This window comes from Cherax quadricarinatus, chromosome 23 (genome assembly GCF_038502225.1).
Source record: "Cherax quadricarinatus isolate ZL_2023a chromosome 23, ASM3850222v1, whole genome shotgun sequence".
Taxonomy (NCBI): Eukaryota; Metazoa; Arthropoda; class Malacostraca; order Decapoda; family Parastacidae; genus Cherax; species Cherax quadricarinatus.
In genome coordinates this window covers 12,861,068-12,883,567 of record NC_091314.1, presented here as the reverse complement: position 1 = coordinate 12,883,567, position 22,500 = coordinate 12,861,068, and positions in this window count along the sequence as shown.

Here is a 22,500-nt window from a genome sequence, read left to right as displayed (position 1 = left end):
TCTCCCCTACATCACCACCTACACTCTCCCCTACATCACCACCCACACTCTCCCCTACATCACCACCCACACCCTCCACTACATCACCACCCACACTCTCCCCTACATCGCCACCCACACCGTCCACTACATCACCACCTACACTCTCCCCTACATCACCATCCACACACTCCACTACATCACCACCCACACTCTCCCCTACATCACCACCCACACCCTCCACTACATCACTACCCACACTCTCCCCTACATCACCACCCACACCAGCCACTACATCACCACCCACACTCTTCCGTACATCACCACCCACACCCTCCACTACATCACCACCCACACTCCCCTACATCACCACCCACACACTCCACCAGAGCACCACCCACACCCTCCACTACATCACCACCCACACTCTCCTCTACATCACCACCCACACCCTCCATTACATCACCACCCACACTCTCCCCTACATCACCACCCACACCCTCCACTACAGCATCAACCACACCCTCCACTACATCACCACCCACACCCTCCGCTACATCAACTCCCACACTCTCCCCTACATCACCACCCACACCCTACACTACAGCACCACCCACACTCTCCCCTACATCACCACCCACACCCTCCACTACATCACCACCCACTCTCTCCCCTACATCACCACCCACACCCCCCACTACAGCATCACCCACACCCTCCACTACATCACCACCCACACTCTCCCCTACAACACCACCCACACCCTCCACTACATCACCACCCACACTCTCCCCTACATCACCACCCACACCCTCCACTACAGCACCACCCACACCCTCCACTACATCACCACCCACACTCTCCCCTACATCACCACCCACACCCTCCACTACATCGCCACCCACACTCTCCCCTACATCACCACCCACACCCTCCACTACAGCATCACCCACAACCTCCACTACATCACCACCTACACTCCCCCCTACATCACAACCCACACCCTCCGCTACATCACCACCCACACTCTCCCCTACATCACCACCCACACCATCCACTACAGCATCACCCACACCCTCCACTACATCACCACCCACAGTCTCCCCTACATCACCACCCACACTATCCACGACACCACCACACACACTCTCCCCTACATCACTACCCACATCCTCAACTACAGCATCACCCACACTCTCCCCTACATCACCACCCACACCATCCACTACATCACCACCCACACCATCCACTACAGCATCACCCACACCCTCCACTACATCACCACCCACAGTCTCCCCTACATCACCACCCACACTATCCACGACACCACCACACACACTCCCCCGTACATCACAACCCACACCCTCCGCTACATCACCACCCACACTCTCCCCTACATCACCACCCACACCATCCACTACAGCATCACCCACACCCTCCACTACATCACCACCCACACTCTCCCCTACATCACCACCCACACCTTCCAATACATCACCACCCACACTCTCCTCTACATCACCACCCACACTCTCCTCTACATCACCACAGACACTCTCCTCTACATCACCACCCACACTCTCCTCTACATCACCCCCCACACTCTCCCCTACATCACCACCCACACTCTCCTCTTCATCACCACCCACACTCTCCTCTACATCACCACCCACACTCTCCTCTACATCACCACCCACACTCTCCCCTACATCACCACCCACACTCTCCCCTACATCACCACCCACACTCTCCTCTACATCACCACCCACACTCTCCCCTACATCACCACCCACACTCTCCTCTACATCACCACCCACACTCTCCTCTACATCACCACCCACACTCTCCCCTACATCACCACCCACACTCTCCTCTACATCACCACCCACACTCTCCTCTACATCACCACCCACACTCTCCCCTACATCACCACCCACACTCTCCTCTACATCACCACCCACACTCTCCTCTACATCACCACCCACACTCTCCTCTACATCACCACCCAAACTCTCCCCTACATCACCACACTCACTCTCCCCTACATCACCACCCACACTCTCCCCTACATCACCACTCACACTCTCCCCTACATCACCACCCACACTCTCCCCTACACCACCACCCACATTCCCCCCTACATCACCACCCACACCCTCCAATACATCACCACCCTCACTCTCCCCTACATCACTACCCACACTCTCCCCTACACCACCACCCACACTCTCCCCTACATCACCACCCACACCCTCCACTACACCACCACCCACACTCTCCCCTACATCACCACCCACACCCTCCACTACATCACCACCCTCACTCTCCCCTACATCACCACCCACACTCTCCCCTACTCCACCACCCACACTCTCCCCTGCATCACCACCCACACCCTCCACTACATCACCACCCACACTCTCCCCTACATCACCACCCACACCCTCCACTACAGCACCACCCACACTCTCCCTACATCACCACCAACACCCTCCACTACATCACCACCCACACTCTCCCTACATCACCACCAACACCCTCCCATAAATCAACACCCACACTCTTCCCTACATCAGAACCCTCACCCTCCCCTACATCACCACCCACGCTCTCCCCTACATCACCACACACACTCTCCACTTCATCACCACCCACACTCTCCCCTACAGCACCACCCACTCTCTCCTCTACATCACCACCCACACTTCTACATCACCACCCACACTCTCCTCTACATCACCACCCACACTCTCCTCTACATCATCACCCACACTCTCCTCTACATCACCACCTACACTCTCCTCTACATCACCACCCACACCCTCCACTACATCACCACCCACACCCTCCACTACAGCACCTCCCACACCCTCCACTACATCACCACCCACACTCTCCTCTACATCACCACCCACACCCTCCACTACATCACCACCCACACCCTCCACTACAGCACCTCCCACACCCTCCACTACATCACCACCCACACCCTCCAATAGAGCACCACCCACAACCTCCACTACATCACCACCCACACTCTCCCCTACATCACCACCCACACCCTCCACTACAGCATCACCCACACGCTCCACTACATCACCACCCACACTCTCCCCTACATCATCACCCACACCCTCCGCTACATCACCACCCACACTCTCCCCTACATCACCACCCACACCTTCCACTACAGCACCACCCACACCCTCCATTACATCACCACCCACACTCTCCCCTACATCACCACCCACACCCTCCACTACATCACCACCCACATTCTCCCCTACATCACCACCCACACCCTCCACTACAGCATCACCCACACTCCGCTACATCACCACCCACACTCTCCCCTACATCACCACCCACACCCTCCACTACAGCATCACCCACACCCTCCACTACATCACCACCCACACTCTCCCCTACATCACCACCCCCACCCTCCGCTACATCACCACCCACACTCTCCCCTACATCACCACCCACACCCTCCACTACACCACTACACCACTACCCACACTCTCCCCTACATCACCACCTACACTTTCCCCTACATCACCACCTACACTCTCCCGTACATCACCACCCACACTCTCCCCTACATCACCACCTACATTCTCTCCTACATCACCACCCACACCCTCCACTACACCACCACCCACACTCTCCCCTACATCACCACCTACACCCTTCCCTACATAACCACCTACACTCTCCCCTACATCACCTCCCACACTTTCCCCTACATCACCAACCTCACCCTCCACTACATCACCACCCACACTCTCCCCTACATCGCCTCCCACACCCTCCATTACATCACCACCTACACTCTCCTCTACATCACCATCCACACCCTCCACTACATCACCACCCACACTCTCCCCTACATCACCACCCACACCCTCCACTACATCACCACCCTCACTCTCCCCTACATCACCACCCACACCCGCCACTACATCACCACCCACACTCTTCCTTACAACACCTCCCACACCCTCCACTACAGCACCACCCACACCCTCCACTACATCACCACCCACACTCTCCCCTACATCACCACCCACACCCTCCACTACAGCATCACCCACACCCTCCACTACATCACCACCCACACTCTCCTCTACATCACCACCCACACCATCCACTACATCACCACCCACAATCTCTCCTACATCACCACCCACACCCTCCACTACAGCATCACCCACACCCTCCACTACATCACCACCCACACTCTCCCCTACCCACCGACACCCTCCACTACAGCATCACCCACACCCTCCACTACATCACCACCCACACTCTCCTTTGCATCACCACCCACACCCTCCGCTACATCACCACCCACACCCTCCCCTACATCACCACCCACACCCTACACTACAGCACCACCCACACCCTCCACTACATCACCACTCACACTCTCCCCTACATCACCACCCACACCCTCCACTACATCACCACCCACACTCTCCCCTACCCACCGACACCCTCCACTACAGCGTCACCCACACCCTCCACTACATCACCATCCACACTCTCCCCTGCATCACCACCCACACCCTCCACTTCATCACCACCCACACTCTCCCCTACATCACCACCCACACCCTCCGTTACATCACCACCCACACTCTCCCCTACATCACCAAGCACACCCTACACTATAGCACTACCCACACCCTCCACTACATCACCACCCACACTCTCCCCTACATCACCACCCACACCCTCCACTACAGCATCACCCACACCCTCCACTATATCACCACCCACACTCTCCCCTACATCACCACCCACACTCTCCCCTACATCACCACCAACACTTTCCCCTTCATCACCACCCACACTGTCCCCTACATCGCCACCTACACTCTCCCTTACATCACCACCCACACTCTATCCTACATCATCACCTATACTCTCCCCTACGTCACCACCCACACCCTCCACTACACCACCACCCTCACTCTCCCCTACATCACCACCTACACTCTCCCCTACAGCCCCACCTACTCTCTCCCCTACATCACCACCCACACTCTCCCCTACATCACCACCTACACTCTCCCCTACATCACCACCCACACTCTCCCCTACATCACCACCCACACCCTCCACTACATCACCACCCACACTCTCCCCTGTATCACCACCCACACCCTCCACTACATCACCACCTACACTCTCCCCTACATCACCATCCACACCCTCCGCTACATCACCACCCACACTCTCCCCTACATCACCACCCACACCCTCCATTACATCACCACCCACTCTCTCCCCTACATCACCATCCACACCCTCCGCTACATCACCACCCACACTCTCCCCTACATCACCACCCACACCCTCCATTACATCACCACCCACTCTCTCCCCTACATCACCACCCACACCCTCCACTACATCACCACCCACACTCTCTCCTACATCACCACCCACACCCTCCACTGCATCACCACCCACACTCTCCACTACATCATCACCCACACCCTCCACTAGAGCACCACCCACACCCTCCACTACATCACCACCCACACTCTTCCCTACATCACCACCCACACCCTCCACTACGTCACCACCCACACTCTCCCCTACAGCACCACCCACACCCTCCACTACAGCATCACCCACACCCTCCACTACATCACCACCCACATTCTCCACTACATCACCACCCACACCCTCCGCTACATCACCACCCACACTCTCCCCTACATCACCACCCACACCCTCCACTACAGCACCACCCACACCCTCCACTACATCACCAGAGACACTCTCCCCTACATCACCACCCACACCCTCCACTACATCGCCACCCACACTCTCCCCTACATCACCACCCACACCCTCCACTACAGCATCACCCACACCCTCCACTACATTACCACCCACACTCTCCCCTACATCACCACCCACACCCTCCGCTACATCACCACCCACACTCTCCCCTACATCACCACCCACACCCTCCACTACAGCACCACCCACACCCTCCACTACATCACCACCCACACTCTCCCCTACATCACGACCCACACCCTCCACTACATCACGACCCACACTCTCCCCTACATCACTACCCACATCCTCCACTACAGCATCACCCACACCCTCCACTACATCACCACCCACACTCTCCCCTACATCACCACCGACACCCTCCGCTACATCACCACCCACATTCTCCTCTACATCACCACACACACTGTCCTCTACATCACCACCCACACTCTCCTCTACATCACCACCCACACTCTCCTCTACATCACCACCCACACTCTCCGCTACATCACCACCCACACTCTCCCCTACATCACCACCCACACTCTCCCCTACATCACCATTCTCTCTCTCCTCTACATCACCACCCACACTCTCCTCTACATCACCACCCACACTCTCCCCTACATCACCAACCACACTCTCCCATACATCACCACCCACACTCTCCCCTACATCACCCCCCACACTCTCCCATACATCACCAACCACACTCTCCCATACATCACCAACCACACTCTCCCATACATCACCACCCACACTCTCCCCTACATCACCAACCACACTCTCCCATACATCACCAACCACACTCTCCCATACATCACCACCCACACTCTCCCCTACATCACCATTCTCTCTCTCCTCTACATCACCACCCACACTCTCCTCTACATCACCACCCACACTCTCCCCTACATCACCACCCACACTCTCCCCTACATCACCATTCTCTCTCTCCTCTACATCACCACCCACACTCTCCTCTACATCACCACCCACACTCTCCTCTACATCACCACCCAAACTCTCCCCTACATCACCATTCTCTCTCTCCCCTACATCACCACTCACACTCTACCCTACATCACCACTCACACTCTCCCCTAAATCACCACCCACACTCTCCCCTACACCACCACCCACACTCTCCCCTACATCACCACCCACACCCTCCACTACATCACCACCCTCACTCTCCCCTACATCACCACCCACACTCTCTTCTACATCACCACCAACACTCTCCCCTACACAACCACCCACACTCTCCCCTACATCACCACCCACTCCCTCCAATACATCAGCACCCTCACTCTCCCCTACATCACCACCCACACTCTCCCCTACACCACCACCCACACTCTCCCGTACATCACCACCCACACCCTCCACTACCTCACCACCCTCCCTCTCCCGTACATCACAACCCACACTCTCCCCTACATCACCACACACACTCTCCACTATATCACCACCCACACTCTCCCCTACAGCACAACCCACACTCTCCTCTACATCACCACCCACACTCTCTACATCACCACCCACACTCTCCTCTACATCACCACCCACACTCTCCTCTACATCACCACCCACACTCTCCTCTACATCACCACCGACACTCTCCTGTACATCACCTTCCACACTTTCCCCTACATCACCACGCACACTCTCCTCTACATCACCACCCACACTCTCCTTTACATCACCTTCCACACTCTCCCCTACATCACCACCCACACTCTCCCCTACATCACCACCTACACTCTCCCCTTCATCACCACCAACACTCTCCACTACATCACCACCCACACTCTCCCCTAGATCACCACCCACACTCTCCCCTACATCACCACCCACACTCTCCACTACATCACAACCCACACTCTCCCCTACATCACCACTCACACTCTCCCCTACATCACCGGCCACACTCTCCCCTACATCACCGCCCACACTCTCCCCTACATCACCACCCACACTCTCCCCTACATCACCACCCACACTCTCCACTACATCACTACCCACACTCTTCCCTACATCACCACTCACACTCTCCCCTACATCACCGCCCACACTCTCCCCTACATCACCACTCACACTCTCCCCTACATCACCACCCACGCTCTCCCCTACATCACCACCCACACTCTCCCCTACATCACCACCCACACTCTCTCCTACATCACTGCCCACACTCTCCCCTACATCACCACCCACACCCTCCCCTACATCACCACCCTCACTCTCCCCTTCATCACCACCCACACTCTCCCCTACATCACCAACCACACCCACCCATACATCACCACCCACACTCTCCCCTACATCACCACCCACACTCTCCCCTACATCACCACCCACACTCTCCCCTACATCACCACCCACACTCTCCCCTACATCACCACCCACACTCTCCACTACATCACAACCCACACTCTTCCCTACATCACCACTCACACTCTCCCCTACATCACCGCCCACACTCTCCCCTACATCACCACTCACACTCTCCCCTACATCACCACCCACGCTCTCCCCTACATCACCACCCACACTCTCCCCTACATCACCACCCACACTCTCTCCTACATCACTGCCCACACTCTCCCCTACATCACCACCCACACCCTCCCCTACATCACCACCCTCACTCTCCCCTTCATCACCACCCACACTCTCCCCTACATCACCAACCACACCCACCCATACATCACCACCCACACTCTCTCCTACATCACTGCCCACACTCTCCCCTACATCACCACCCACACCCTCCCCTACATCACCACCCTCACTCTCCCCTTCATCACCACCCACACTCTCCCCTACATCACCAACCACACCCACCCATACATCACAACCCACGCTCTCCTCTACATCACCATCCACGCTCTCCTTTACATCACCACACACACTCTCCACTACATCACCACCCACACTCTCCACTACATCACCACCCACACTCTCCACTACATCACCACCCACACTCTCCCCTACATCACCACTTACACTCTCCCCTACATCACCACCCACACTCTCCACTACATCACCACCCACACTCTCCCCTACATCACCACCCACAGTCTCCCCTACATCACCACCCACACTCTCCCCTACATCACCACCCACACTCTCCCCTACATCACCACCCACTCTCTCCACTACATCACCACCCACTCTCATCTACATCACCACCCACACTCTCCCCTACATCACCACCCACACTCTCCCCTACATCGCCACCCACACTCTCCCCTACATCACCACCTACACTCTCCCCTACATCACCACCCACACTCTCCCCTACATCACCATCCACACTCTCCTCTACATCACCACCCACACTCTCCCATACATCACCACCCACACTCTCCCCTACATCACCACCCACACTCTCCCCTACATCACAACCCACACTCTCCACTACATCACCACCCACACTCTCCACTACATCACCACCCACATTCTCCCCTACATCACCACCCACACCCTCCACTACATCACCACCCACATTCTCCCCTATATCACCACCCACACTCCCCTACATCACCACCCACACTCTCCACTATATCACCACCCACACTCTCCCCTACATCACCACTCACACTCTCCCCTACATCACCACCCACACTCTCCACTACATCACCACCCACACTCTCCACTACGTCACCACCCACACTCTCCCCTACATCACCACCCACACCCTCCACTACATCACCACCCACACTCTCCTTTTTATATCACCACCCACACTCTCCCCTACATCACCACCCACACTTTCCACTACATCACCACCCACACTCTCCCCTACATCACCACTCACACTCTCCCCTACATCACCACCCACACTCTCCCCTACATCACCACCCACACCCTCCACTACATCACCACCCACACTCTCCCCTACATCACCACCTACACTCTCCACTACATCACCACCCACACTCTCCCCTACATCACCACTCACACTCTCCCCTACAGCACCACCCACACTCTCCTCTACATCACCACCCACACTCTCCTCTACATCACCACCCACACTCTCCTCTACATCACCACCCACACTCTCCTCTACATCAAAACCCACACTCTCCTCTACATCACCACCCCCACTCTCCCCTACATCACCACCCACACTCTCCACTACATCACCACCCACACTCTCCCCTACATCACCACTCACACTCTCCCCTACATCACCACCCACACTCTCCCCTACATCACCACCCACACTCTCCCCTACATCACCACCCACACTCTTCCCTACATCACCACCCACACTCTCCTCTACATCACCACCCACACTCTCCTCTACATCAAAACCCACACTCTCCTCTATATCACCACCCCCACTCTCCCCTACATCACCACCCACACTCTCCACTACATCACCTCCCACACTCTTCCCTACATCACCATCCACACTCTCCCCTGCATCACCACCCACACTCTCCCCTTCATCACCATCCACACTCTCCCCTACATCACCACCCACACTCTCCCCTACTTCACCATCCACTCTCTCCACTACATCACCACCCGCACACTCCCCTACATCACCACCCACACTCTCCCCTACATCACCTTCCACACTCTCCTCTACATCACCACCCACACTCTCCCCTACATCACCTCCCACACTCTCCCCTACATCACCACCCACACTCTCCCCTACATCACCACCCACACTCTCCACTACATCACCACCCACACTCTCCACTACATCACCACCCACACTCTCCCCTACATTACCACCCACACTCTCCCCTACATCACCACCCACACTCTCCCCTACATCACCACTCACACCCTCCACTACATTATTATCCACACTCTCCACTACATTACCACCAACACTCTCCCCTACATCACCACCCACACTCTCTACTACATCACCACCCACACTCTCCACTACATCACCACCCACACTCTCCCCTACATTACCACCCACACTCCTCCCTACATCACCACCCACACTCTCCCCTACATCACCACTCACACTCTCCACTACATCATTATCCACACTCTCCCCTACATCACCACCCACACTCTCCCCTACATCACCACCCACCTTCTCCACTACATCACCACCCACACTCTCCACTACATCACCACCCACACTCTCCCCTACATTACCACCCACACTCTCCACTACATCACCACCCACACTCTCCACTACATCACCACCCACACTCTCCACTACATCACCACCCACACTCTCCCCTACATCACCACCCACACTCTCCCCTACATCACCACTCACACCCTCCACTACATCATTATCCACACTCTCCACTACATTACCCCCCACACTCTCCACTACATCACCACCCACACCTTCCACTACATCACCACCCACACTCTCCACTACATCACCACCCACACTCTCCCCTTCATCACCACCAACACTCTCCACTACATCACCACCCACACTCTCCCTTACATCACCACCCACACCCTCCACTACATCGCCACCCACACTCTCCCCTACATCACCACCCACACTCTCCCCTTCATCACCACCCACATTCTCCCGAACATCACCACCCACACCCTCCCCTACATCACCGCCCACACTCTCCCCTACATCACCACCCATGCTCTCTCCTACATCACCACCCACACTCTCTTCTACATCACCACCCACACTCTCGCCTACATCACCACCCACACTCTCCTCTACATCACCACCCACACTCTCCCCTATATCACCACCCACACTCTCCCCTACATCACCACCCACACTCTCCCCTACATCACCACCCACACTCTCCACTACATCACCACCCACTCTTTCCCCTACATCACCACCCACTCTCTCCCGTACATCACCACCCATACTCTCCTGTACATCACCACCCACACCCTCCACTACTTCGCCACCCACACTCTCCACTACATCACCACCCACACTCTTCTCTTCATCACCACCAGCACTCTCCACTACATCACCACCCTCACTCTCCCCTACATCACCACCCACACTCTCCCCTACATCACCTCCCACGTCCTCCACTACATCGCCACCCACACTCTCCCCTACATCACCATCCACACTCTCCCCTACATCACCACTTACACTCTCCCCTACATCACCACCCACACCCTCCCCTACATTACCACCCACATTCTCCCCTACATCACCACCCACACTCTCTCCTACATCACCCCCCTTACTCTCCCCTACATCACCACCCACACTCTCCCCTACATCACCACCCACACTCTCCCCTACATCACCACCCACACTCTCCCCTACATCACCACCCACACTCCTCCCTACATCACCACCCACACTCTCCTGTACATCACCACCCGCACTCCACTACATCAACACCCACACTCTCCACTACATCACCACCCACACTCTCCCCTCCATCACCACCCACACTGTCCCCTACATCACCACACACACTCTCCTCTACATCACCACCCACACCCTCCACTACATCACCACCCACACTCTCCCCTACATCACCACCAACACTCACCACTGCATCACCACCCACACTCTCCTACATCACCAACCACACTCTCCCCTACATCCCCACCCACACTCTCCACTACATCACCACCCACACTCTCCCCTACATCACCGCCTACACTCTCCCCTACATCACCACCCACACCCTCCACTACATCACCACCCACACTCTCCCCTACATTACCACCAACACTCTCCCCTACATCACCTCCCACACTCTCCCCTACATCACCACGCACACTCTTCCCTACATCACCACCCACACTCTCCCCTACATCACCACCCACACTCTCCCCTACATCACCACCCACACTCTCCCCTACATCACCACCCACACTCTCCCCTACATCACCACCCACACACTCCCCTACATCACCACCCACACTCTTCCCTACATCACCACCCACACTCTCCTCTACATCACCACCCACACCCTCCACTACATCACCACCCACACTCTCCCCTACATCACCACCAACACTCACCACTGCATCACCACCCACACTCTCTCCTACATCACCAACCACACTCTCCCCTACATCCCCACCCACACTCTCCACTACATCACCACCCACACTCTCCCCTACATCACCACCCACACTCTCCCCTACATCACCACCCACACTCTCCCCTACATCACCACCCACACTCTCCCCTACATCACCACCCACACTCTCCCCTACATCACCACCCACACACTCCCCTACATCACCACCCACACTCTTCCCTACATCACCACCCACACTCTCCTCTACATCACCACCCACACCCTCCACTACATCACCACCCACACTCTCCCCTACATCACCACCAACACTCACCACTGCATCACCACCCACACTCTCTCCTACATCACCAACCACACTCTCCCCTACATCCCCACCCACACTCTCCACTACATCACCACCCACACTCTCCCCTACATCACCTCCCTTTATTAGCCCTAAATGGGGCAGCGATACAAATATTAATTACTCGGAGAACACCACACCTTCCCTTCCCTCCTCCCCGGCCCTTCCTTTCCTCCTCTTCAGCCCCTCCCTCCCCTCCTCCCCGGCCCCTCCATCTTCCCAGCCCCTTCCCTTCTTTTCCAGCCCCTTCCTCTCCTTCCCATTCACCCACAACTCCCTTACCCGGACACTCGCCTCGTTAACCAATTGGTGAGGAGGATGAGAATGAGAGAGATGAGGAGGAGGAGGAGGACGACGAGGAGGAGGACGAGGACGAGGGCGAGGAAGAAAAGGATGATGAGAGAGAGGAAGAGAAGAGGTGGCTAAAGACTAGGAAACAGAGAGGAATACAGACTAAATGAAGCGAGAATGGGAAAATAAGAAAGGAGAATTCTAAATAGGTCCAGAAAAAATATAAAATATATAAATATATCACAATATAAAAAAAGAAGGAAATGAGAGAAAGAGACGCATTAACGGAGAGACAAGAGAGAAATAAATACAGAATAGAATATTTTTCAGATTAGAGAGGATAGAGCAGAACAGAATGACTTGGAATGTGAATCAACCCGTAGTGAAAGGCAGGGGAGCTGGTCGTCCTAGAGAAGGTTGGTTTTGTATGCGAATGGCTTGGACACCCAACAAGCGTGTGCGAGTGACTTAGAGAGGAGTAGAGACAAGTGGTTTTTTTATGATTTGACGTGCTGTTGAACCTTGAACAAGATAACATTTATGAAGGGATTCGGGGAAACCGGTTAGCCGGACTTGAGTCCTGGCGACTGCAAATATAGTTCCTGCACTGTGGAGAGGGTGTGGTATGGAGAGGCATTTGAACTGTAGCATCGGCGCGCCTCTGGCAAGACAGTGATCGAGTGATGGTGAGTGTTTTTTTGACGCCTGATTTTTGTTTTTTTATTCTTCCATTTTTCTTCCTTCATGTCACTTGAGGCCTCACTCAGTTGTCTTAAAATTGTTAATTCGCCAGTTGTGTACGGTAACTAGCGCCAGATTCCTGGAACAATTGTCATGTACAGGTGACCAATGATCAAAGTTGCTGGACTCACTCCCAGCATCCTAGAATGACTGGGATAACTTCCCAAACTCTCAGCGGTGGGGCTTCAAACCTTCACAAAAGTTGTCTTTTAATTTGACGGCGGCGGAGGAGAGTGAAATTCAAGTTGCGTAACTGAAGACTTGACTGTTGTTTATGTATTAAAACTGTATTTCCGTTAAATGTATTTGAGTCTACCTCTTCTGAATGGCTTCAGTAATGACTGGTGCGTCACCTGGACAAGATAGTTCCCATTATGTTTAGATTGCGTGCGGACACACCATGAGTTAATAGCGTTATCGAAGCTTATTCCTTGGGTAGTACTGGTAATGGGTTGGGCAAATATTTTTGTCGGTGGATTTGGGAAAGACGCTGCAGCTGTTATCACCCACGCTGCCATACTTTGACAAAACTTCTCCTATTTCTTCTGTTGCTACTCTTGCAACGTTGCATAGCTCCTGATGACGCACTGAGAAGTGTGAAAGTACTTGAGCTGACGCTTTCCACCCCCCGTGGTTTGTTTTGCACACACACACACACATACACACACACACACACACACACACACACACACACACACACACACATACATACACACACACATACACACACACATACACACACACATACACACACACATACACACACACACATGCACACACACACACGTACATACACACACACATACACACACACATACATACACACACATACACACACACATGCACACACACATACATACACACACACACATACACACGCATGCACATACAACAGGCCTAATGTCTAATCGACATGTGCCTAGGACCAAATGGTAACTAACTAACACACACACACACACACATGTATATATATATATATATATATATATATATATATATATATATATATATATATATATATATATATATATATATATATATATATATATATATATATATATATATATATATATATATATATATATATATATATAGATACATGCACGTTACAAATGTGTCACCTGATCACCACCATGCACCACAATATGGTCTGAACTGAGGTAGAGGGGGCTGGGCTTTTGGAACACGGGGATATCTTGTTGCTCGCAGCCAGCGGAACATCACTAGTTTGCCACATCAACTTGTCGGAATTTGATACCATTTTCAACATCACGGGAAGGACGTTGATGTCTTCATTGACTCACAGGAGAGATGGGGGTACATCACCAGAGATGTCAAGGTAAGGACATGGTGACTTCGGTGTCCCAATACAATGGAAGAGAAGGTAGGGGATTCTAATGACTTAATATTGGTACACGCGCTAAATGCTACACAGATTTACCTCATTTCGAAAGGAAAACGTCAGCGACAACCGTTGTGGAATGATGGACTAGCGTTACTGATGGTGTGATAGCTGATCCACGACCCACACACGACTCACGACCACCTGTCAGCTTTCACTTGCCTGCAAAGCTAAATAATAATATTTATAAGAGTCGCAACTCTAAAACTACTCTTTAGTCTACACGACCTGCAAATACCCACAATCATATCCTTCATCCTGCAGCTTCACGAATTATCTGTAGATATACCTTACAGCCTGCAGCTTCACGAATTATCTGTAGATATACCTTACGGCCTGCAGCTTCACGAATTATCTGTAGATATACCTTACAGCCTGCAGCTTCACGAATTATCTGTAGATATACCTTACGGCCTGCAGCTTCACGAATTATCTGTAGATATACCTTAAAGCCTGCAGCTTCACGAATTATCTGTAGATATATCTGTAGATATACCTTACGGCCTGCAGCTTCACGAATTATCTGTAGATTACTTAGCCTGCAGCTTCACGAATTATCTGTAGATATACCTTACAGCCTGCAGCTTCACGAATTATCTGTAGATATACCTTACAGCCTGCAGCTTCACGAATTATCTGTAGATATACCTTACAGCCTGCAGCTTCACGAATTATCTGTAGATATACCTTACAGCCTGCAGCTTCACCAAGTAGTTACACCCTCCATCCGTATCTAATGTATCCCTAGGTATACCTCTGAACTTCAACTAATATGTCCCCTGTTAATCCCACAGTCCGCACCTAATGCGAGTATCCCCGGTTATACTCTACACTCGCATCTAATGTATCCCCAGGTATACCATTCACCCTCACCTTCTGTGGGTCCAAGGTGGTGCTGGGGGTCCATGGTGGTACTGGGGGCCCAAGGTTGAGCTGGGGGTCCAAGGTGGTGCTGGGGCCCAAGGTGGTGCTGGGGGTCCAAGGTGGTGCTGGGGGTCCAAGGTGGTGTTGGGGCCCAAGGTGGTGCAGGGGGTCCAAGGTGGTGCTGGGGCCCAAGGTGGTGCTGGGGCGAAAGGGGGTGCGGGGGGTCCAAGGTGGTGCTGGGTCCCAAGATGGTGCTGGGGGTCCAAGGTGGTGCTGGGGGTCCAAGGTGGTGCTGGGGCTCAAGGTGGTGGTGGGAGTCCAAGGTGATGCTGGGGCCCAAGGTGGTGCTGGGGCTCAAGGCGGTGTTGGGGGTCCAAGGTGGTGCTGGGGGTTCAATTGATGCTGGGGCACAAGGTGGCGCAGGGGCCCAAGGTGTTCCTGGGGGTCCAAGGTAGTGCTGGGGGTCCAAGGTGATGCTGGGGCCCAAGGTGGTGCTGGGGGTCCAAGGTGGTGCTGGGGCCCAAGGTGGTGCTGGGGCCCAAGGTGGTGTGGGGGTCCAAGGTGGTGCTGGGGCCCAAGGTGGTGCTGGGGGTCCAAGGTGGTGCGGGGGGTCCAAGGTGGTGCTGGGGCCCAAGATGGTGCTGGGGGTCCAAGGTGGTGCTGGGGGTCCAAGGTGGTGCTGGGGCCCAAGGTGGTGCTGGGAGTCCAAGGTGGTGATGGGGCCCAAGGTGGTGCTGGGGCCCAAGGCGGTGTTGGGGGTCCAAGTTGGTGCTGGGGGTTCAATTGATGCTGGGGCACAAGGTGGCGCAGGGGCCCAAGGTGTTGCTGGGGGTCCAAGGTAGTGCTGGGGGTCCAAGGTGATGCTGGGGCCCAAGGTGGTGCTGGGGGTCCAAGGTGGTGTGGGGGTCCAAAGTGGTGCTGGGGCCCAAGGTGGTGTGGGGGTCCAAGGTTGTGCTGGGGCCCAAGGTGGTGCTGGGGGTCCAAGGTGGTGCGGGGGGTCCAAGGTTGTGCTGGGGCCCAAGGTGGTGCTGGGGGTTCAAGGGGGTGCTGAGGGTCCAAGGTGGTGCTGGGGCCCAAGGTGGTGCTGGGGGTCCAAGCTGGTGCGGGGGGTCCAAGGTGGTGCTGGGGCCCAAGGTGGTACTGGGGGTCCAAGGTGGTGCTGAGGGTCCAAGGTGGTGCTGGGGCCCAAGGTGGTGCCGGGGGTCCAAGGTGGTGCTGGGGCCCAAAGTAGTGCTGGGGCCCAAGGTGGTGTGAGGCTCCAAGGTGGTGCTGGGGCCCAAGGGGGTGCTGGGGGCCCATGGTGGTGCTGGGGGTTCAATTTGATGCTGGGGCACAAGGTGGTGCTGGGGCCCAAGGTGGTGCTGGGGTCCAAGGTAGTGCTGGGGGTCCAAGGTGGTGCTGGGGCCCAAGGTGGTGCTGGGGGTCCAAGGTGGTACTGGAGGTCCAAGGTGGTGCTGGAGCCCAATGTGGTGCTGGGGCCCAAGGTGGTGTGGGGGTCCAAGGTGGTGCTGGGGCCCAAGGTGGTGTGGGGGTCCAAGGTGGTGCTGGGGGTCCAAGGTGGTGCTGGGGCTCAAGGTGGTGGTGGGAGTCCAAGGTGATGCTGGGGCCCAAGGTGGTGCTGGGGCTCAAGGCGGTGTTGGGGGTCCAAGGTGGTGCTGGGGGTTCAATTGATGCTGGGGCACAAGGTGGCGCAGGGGCCCAAGGTGTTCCTGGGGGTCCAAGGTAGTGCTGGGGGTCCAAGGTGATGCTGGGGCCCAAGGTGGTGCTGGGGGTCCAAGGTGGTGCTGGGGCCCAAGGTGGTGCTGGGGCCCAAGGTGGTGTGGGGGTCCAAGGTGGTGCTGGGGCCCAAGGTGGTGCTGGGGGTCCAAGGTGGTGCGGGGGGTCCAAGGTGGTGCTGGGGCCCAAGATGGTGCTGGGGGTCCAAGGTGGTGCTGGGGGTCCAAGGTGGTGCTGGGGCCCAAGGTGGTGCTGGGAGTCCAAGGTGGTGATGGGGCCCAAGGTGGTGCTGGGGCCCAAGGCGGTGTTGGGGGTCCAAGTTGGTGCTGGGGGTTCAATTGATGCTGGGGCACAAGGTGGCGCAGGGGCCCAAGGTGTTGCTGGGGGTCCAAGGTAGTGCTGGGGGTCCAAGGTGATGCTGGGGCCCAAGGTGGTGCTGGGGGTCCAAGGTGGTGTGGGGGTCCAAAGTGGTGCTGGGGCCCAAGGTGGTGTGGGGGTCCAAGGTTGTGCTGGGGCCCAAGGTGGTGCTGGGGGTCCAAGGTGGTGCGGGGGGTCCAAGGTTGTGCTGGGGCCCAAGGTGGTGCTGGGGGTGCAAGGTGGTGCTGAGGGTCCAAGGTGGTGCTGGGGCCCAAGGTGGTGCTGGGGGTCCAAGATGGTGCGGGGGGTCCAAGGTGGTGCTGGGGCCCAAGGTGGTACTGGGGGTCCAAGGTGGTGCTGAGGGTCCAAGGTGGTGCTGGGGCCCAAGGTGGTGCCGGGGGTCCAAGGTGGTGCTGGGGCCCAAAGTAGTGCTGGGGCCCAAGGTGGTGTGAGGCTCCAAGGTGGTGCTGGGGCCCAAGGGGGTGCTGGGGGCCCATGGTGGTGCTGGGGGTTCAATTTGATGCTGGGGCACAAGGTGGTGCTGGGGCCCAAGGTGGTGCTGGGGTCCAAGGTAGTGCTGGGGGTCCAAGGTGGTGCTGGGGCCCAAGGTGGTGCTGGGGGTCCAAGGTGGTACTGGAGGTCCAAGGTGGTGCTGGAGCCCAATGTGGTGCTGGGGCCCAAGGTGGTGTGGGGGTCCAAGGTGGTGCTGGGGCCCAAGGTGGTGTGGGGGTCCAAGGTGGTGCTGGGGGTCCAAGGTGATGCTGGGGGTCCCAGGTGGTACTGAGGGGTCCAAGGTGGTGCTGGGGTCCAAGGTGGTGCTGAGGGGTCCAAGGTGATGCTGGGGTCCAAGGTGGTACTGAGGGGTCCAAGGTGGTGCTGGGGGTCTAAGGTGGTGCTAGGGGTCCAAGGTGGTACTGAGGGGTCCAAGGTGGTGCTGGGGCCCAAGGTGGTGCTGGGGGTCCAAGGTGGTGCTGGGGGTCCAAGGTGGTGCTGGGGGCCCAAGGTGGTGCTGGGGGTCCAAGGTGGTGCTGGGGGTCCAAGGTGGTGCTGGGGGGCCAAGGTGGTGCTGGGGCCCAAGGTGGTGCTGGGGGCCCAAGGTGGTGCTGGGGGCCCAAGGTGGTGCTGGGGGTCCAAGGTGGTGCTAGGGGTCCAAGGTGGTACTGAGGGGTCCAAGGTGGTGCTGGGGGCCCAAGGTGGTGCTGGGGGCCCAAGGTGGTGCTGGGGGTCCAAGGTGGTACTGAGGGGTCCAAGGTGGTGCTGGGGGTCCAAGGTAGTGCTGGGGGTCCAAGGTGGTGCTGGGGGTCCAAGGTCGTGCTGGGGGTCCAAGGTGGTGCTGGGGGTCCAAGGTGGTGCTGGGGGTCCAAGGTGATGCTGGGGGTCCCAGGTGGTACTGAGGGGTCCAAGGTGGTGCTGGGGTCCAAGGTGGTGCTGAGGGGTCCAAGGTGATGCTGGGGTCCAAGGTGGTACTGAGGGGTCCAAGGTGGTGCTGGGGGTCCAAGGTGGTGCTGGGGGTCCAAGGTGGTGCTGGGGGTCCAAGGTAGTGCTGGGGGTCCAAGGTGGTGCTGGGGGTCCAAGGTGGTACTGAGGGGTCCAAGGTGGTGCTGGGGGTCCAAGGTAGTGCTGGGGGTCCAAGGTGGTGCTGGGGGTCCAAGGTAGTGCTGGGGGTCCAAGGTAGTGCTGGGGGTCCAAGGTGGTACTGAGGGGTCCAAGGTGGTGCTGGGGGTCCAAGGTAGTGCTGGGGGTCCAAGGTGGTACTGAGGGGTCCAAGGTGGTGCTGGGGGTCCAAGGTAGTGCTGGGGGTCCAAGGTGGTGCTGGGGGTCCAAGGTGGTACTGGGGGTCCAAGGTAGTGCTGGGGGTCCAAGGTGGTACTGAGGGGTCCAAGGTGGTGCTGGGGGTCCAAGGTAGTGCTGGGGGTCCAAGGTGGTGCTGGGGGTCCAAGGTAGTGCTGGGGGTCCAAGGTGGTGCTGGGGGTCCAAGGTAGTGCTGGGGGTCCAAGGTGGTGCTGGGGGTCCAAGGTAGTGCTGGGGGTCCAAGGTGGTGCTGGGGGCCCAGGTAGTGATTTTGTTTCTTCAGCACTATTGTTTTTCCAACTCTTATTTTTCACCCACACTTTTTTTATCTGCACTTAGTGTCATGAACACTTTTGTTACACAAACACTGTTTACATCGATGCTTGTTTCACACACACGCTATTGTTTTGACACTTCTGTTTCATCAACACTATTGTTTATCAACAATTTCATCATCACTATTGTTTATCAACAACTTCATCATCACTATTGTTTATCAACGCTATAGTTTACAAACACTATTGTTTATTAACAGTAATGTTCATTAAGATTACTGTTTATCTACATTATTGTTTTACCAAGACTTTTGTTCTTTAGCACTTTTATGTATCAAGCTATTGTTATTAACTCTATTGTTTTAACACTTGTGTATGCACTCACCTATTCGTACTTACCTGTTTGTAGTTGTAGGGGGTCGATTCACAGCTCCTTGTCCCACCTCCTCGCTGGTTGTTAGTATGTCCACTCTCTCCCTGCTCCATGAGATTCATCATACCTCTTCCTAATACTCCAGGTATGTGTGGATCCTGCCTCCACTACATCACTCTCCAGACTATTCCAGTTCCTGACAACTCTGTGACTGAAGAAATACTTCCTAACATCCCTGTGACTCATGTGTATCTTCGGCTTCCAGTTGTGACCCCTTGTTGCCGTGCCGTCTCTGGAACATCCTGTTTCTGGCCACGTTGTCGATTCCTCTAAGTATTTTATATGTCGTTATCATGTCCTCCTTGTCCTCCAGTGTCGTCAGGTCGAGTTCTCTTAACCTCTCCTTGTGTGTGTGTATGTGTGTGTGTGTGTGTGTGTGTGTGTGTGTGTGTGTGTGTGTGTGTGTGTGTGTGTGTGTGTGTGTGTGTGTGTATGTGTGTCAAAACTTCAACAAACACTTTAGGCATGTGTTTGTGTGAGAGGGTGATTAAAGGAAACGCGTTACTCGTGGTTGAGACAAAGAATCCAGCAAACACTTCAGCTGAAAGAGCACAGGCGTCGTTAGACATCTTCACCCCCTCCCTCCAGTCTCACCCGGTCCACTTCTTCAAGAGGGGGACATCACATTTAATGTCCTACCTCCCCCTTCATCATCAAGATGGAAGCTCTTTATCCCGTGTTTATAATCATCATGAAAGCTCTTTATTCCATGTTCATAATCATCATGAAAGCTCTTTATATCGTAATATCTTCATAATTAAACTAAATCATTGTTGCAGCTTAAGTTCTGGTTTCATTAATAATGTCGTTCAACGTATCGTTGATGTAATAACAATGAAGGAATGAGGAAGGGAAGGGGGGTTTTAGCGCACACACCAAAAGCGACACGACAAAAACTCGGGACCGAGAACTAGATCTCGTCCAGTTACAACGAACGCCCCGTCAGGAGCGACGCGTTTCTCGACGGCTGGAAGCGACAGCGAGTGAACACACCAGGGACGAGAGAGTGAGAGAGAGAGAGAGAGAGAGAGAGAGAGAGAGAGAGAGAGAGAGAGAGAGAGAGAGAGAGAGAGAGAGAGAGAGAGAGAGACAGACAGACAGACAGACAGAGACAGACAGACAGACAGACAGACAGACAGACAGAGAGACAGACAGAGACAGAGACAGACAGACAGATAGACAGACAGACAGACAGGGACAGAGACAGACAGACAGATAGACAGACAGACAGACATACAGAGAGAGAGAGAGACAAGCAGACAGCCAGAGAGATCTGTCATTTCAGCAGAGCCTTCAACACAGGAGGGATGTGTTTTTCCTTACTGTTATGTACAAGGCCAACATTGTCAAAGTACCACACTTGGATCCACTTCGAGGACAGCGTGAAGCAAGCTTCTATACCACAAGACGGGCAGAAAGCAGCAACTTAACTCTGGCTGTACCCTTCTCCAGAACATCACTTCATCTGAGATCATTTATTCCCAAGATGACTCGAGTATGGAACACATTTG